This window comes from Chrysochloris asiatica, unplaced genomic scaffold, assembly GCF_000296735.1.
Source record: "Chrysochloris asiatica unplaced genomic scaffold, ChrAsi1.0 scaffold00086, whole genome shotgun sequence".
Classification (NCBI taxonomy): Eukaryota; Metazoa; Chordata; class Mammalia; order Afrosoricida; family Chrysochloridae; genus Chrysochloris; species Chrysochloris asiatica.
In genome coordinates, this window is record NW_006408604.1 from 11,164,663 (window position 1) to 11,167,609 (window position 2,947).

Below are 2,947 nucleotides of genomic sequence, written 5' to 3' on the forward strand. Positions count from 1 at the left end.
GGTGTTGGAAGGGGCCCGAGTAAGGAAAGGATCATGAAGCTGAAGTTTCATTAGCTTCCCTCTAAATCCATCTCTGGGCCTCCTCTAAGACTCTGCCACTCCCATCTTCCTTTCTAAGATGGAGAAGGCCAACTTCAGGCTATGAAGGCATGGGGAGTACGACTTCTGAGCAGAGGCAATAAAAACTGAAGACAGAAGGCTGTGCCAAACAGTGACTCAAGCGGGATATGAGAAGTGTCTGCAAGTATTTGAAGGGTGTAAGTACAGAGAAGGGAAAAGAATTGTTCACTGTTCTGGGTGGAAAGGGAATAAGGATACAATTAAGGAAAGAAAAATGTGCACAGAGCCCACCAGGAAACATTGGCTAACTGTATTTTCTGATACTGTGGAGCTGCATTTCCCATGGGAAGTATTTGAGGATCTATTGAGTCACTGAAAACTGGAATTGGCAGCAAAAATGTGCTACAGGAAACAATCCTACAAGATGTCCTCAAGGGAGTGGCTGGAAGCCCCCAAAGTTCACTCAGAGCCCCGGATTCCTTAAGGCTGACACATGGTGTTCTGTAGATTAAGAATGCAGGGAGGAGGCCAAGTGTGTGAGAGAAAGAGAAAGAGAGAGAGAGAGAGAGAGAGAGAGAGAGAGAGAGAACAAACCTCCAGGGAGCAGTAGTCACTTCCACCCACAGTAGGCTGACTGGTAGGAGAAGCATGTAACTGAAAAAGGAAAAATGTGAGGAGATAGCGCCACCCAGTGTTAGGTTAAAAAACATGTAGCCAGGAAACCAAGTCTGAATCAAGTGGGCTGGGGGAACCCCACTGAGGTCAAGTGGATTGCAACTCAAAGCAACCCTATAGGGCAGAATAGAACTGCTTCACAGGATTTCCAAGACTTTCCAGAAGCAGAAAGCTTCATCTTTCTCTCACTGAGTGGCTGGTAAGTTTGAACTGCCAACTTTGTGGTTAGCAGCCCAAAGCTTAACTCACTGTACCACCAGTGCTCCTGGGACAAGGAAGGAGGGCCTAAAAACTCAAAGGAAACCTACAACCAATGTAAAAAGTGATTAGAAGATCCCTGCTCCTTTCTCTCAGACCAAAGTGATATCTCTCACAATGAAGAGTCATTTGGAAAGGGCCCTGGTGGCACTGTGGGTTAGGTGTTGGACTGCTAATGGCCAATGGGCTATTCAAACCCACCAGCTGCTCCATGGAAGAAAGATGAGGCTGTCTACTCTGGTAATATCAGTCTGAGAAGGGTAGAGAGTATATTGGGTGTCAGCAGGATCCAAGGAGATTCTTTAGCTAGAATATGGACAAATTCAAATATTCTGAAGTTGAAACAGGACAAACCTTTGATTCTGCAAACAAATTTCACAAATATAGACTAGGAACAACATTGTTTAGTAGCAAATATGGAGAATGAGGGTGGGGAATAGGGCAGGATCTAGATGGTTTCATTAAATGTAAGTTCAGTATAACCTCAATACTGTCAAACAGGTATTATTTTACAATATATTTATTTCCTGGATATATACTAAGCTTTCTAAAATGACAGATTCCTAGACCTCACTCTGAAACTGCTATGAAATCTCTCAGAAAGAAAGTCCCAAAATCTCGCTGCACATTTTCCAAAGTTCCAAAGATTATTGCATTTTAATTAAGAATGAAAATTACTGCTCTTCAATGAGAGGCCCTCAAAGAATTTTCAATCAAGAGGGGAAAGATAAGTAATTATAAAAGAAATAGTCACAGGTTCTGAAGAAAGCAGTACAAGGTGCACTGAAGGCATTAGCAAAAACAAGGCTTTGGGAATCAATAGAATACAAACTGAAATCTCAACAAACTGATGTACCACTTGAGGCACTCACTCATCTATGCCAAGAGACTTAGAAGACAGCTACCTGGACAACTTATTGGAAGAGATCCATATTTGTGCCCATTCCAAAGAGGTGGGACTCAACAGAGCACAGAAATCATTGGACAATATCATTAATATCACATGCAAGTAAAATTTCGTTAAGGTGATTAAAAAACGGCTGCAACACTACAGGAAACTACCAGAGGTTCAAGCTGGATTCAGACGACGATGTGGACCCAGGGATATCACTGCTGATGTCAGATGGATCTTAGCTGAAAACAAAGAATACCAGAAAGATGTTTACTTGTTTTTTTGACAAGTGGATCATGACAAGCTACGGATGCGATTGTGAAGAATGAGTATTCTGGAGAACTTAATTATGCTCATGAGGAACCTGTACATAAACCAAGAGGCAGCCACTCAAACAGAATAAGGGGACACTGAATGGTTTAAAATCAGGAAAGATGTGTGCCAGGGTTGTGTTCTTTCACCATACTTATTCAGTCTGTAGACTGAGCACATAATCTGAGAAGCTGAATTATATGGACAAGAACATGGCATCAGGATCAGAAGAAAGTTCATTAACAACCTGCAATATGCAGATGATACAACCTTGCTTGCTGAAAGCAGAGAGGATTTTACTTTTATTGATGAAGATCAAAGACCACAACCTTTGGTATGGATTGTACCTCAATATAAAGAAAACAAAAATCCTCTTCACTTAACCAATAAATAACATTATGATAAAAGGAGAATAGAGTGAGGTTGTCAAAGACTTCACTTTGCTTGGGTCCACCATCAACACTCATGGAAGCAGTAGTTAAGAAATCAAATGTATCACATTAGGCAAATCTCTTTAAAGTATTCAAGAGCAAAGATGTCAGTTTGAGGTCTGAAGTGTGCCTGACCCAAGCCATTTGGTATTTTCAGTACTCTCATATGCATGTGAATGTTGGACAATGAATAAGGAAGACCACAGAATTGATGCATTTGAGTTATGGTGTTGAGAAGAATATCAAAAGTACCATGAACTGCCAGGAGAATAAACAAATCTGTGATGAAAGAGATACAACCAGAATGCTCCTTAGAAGC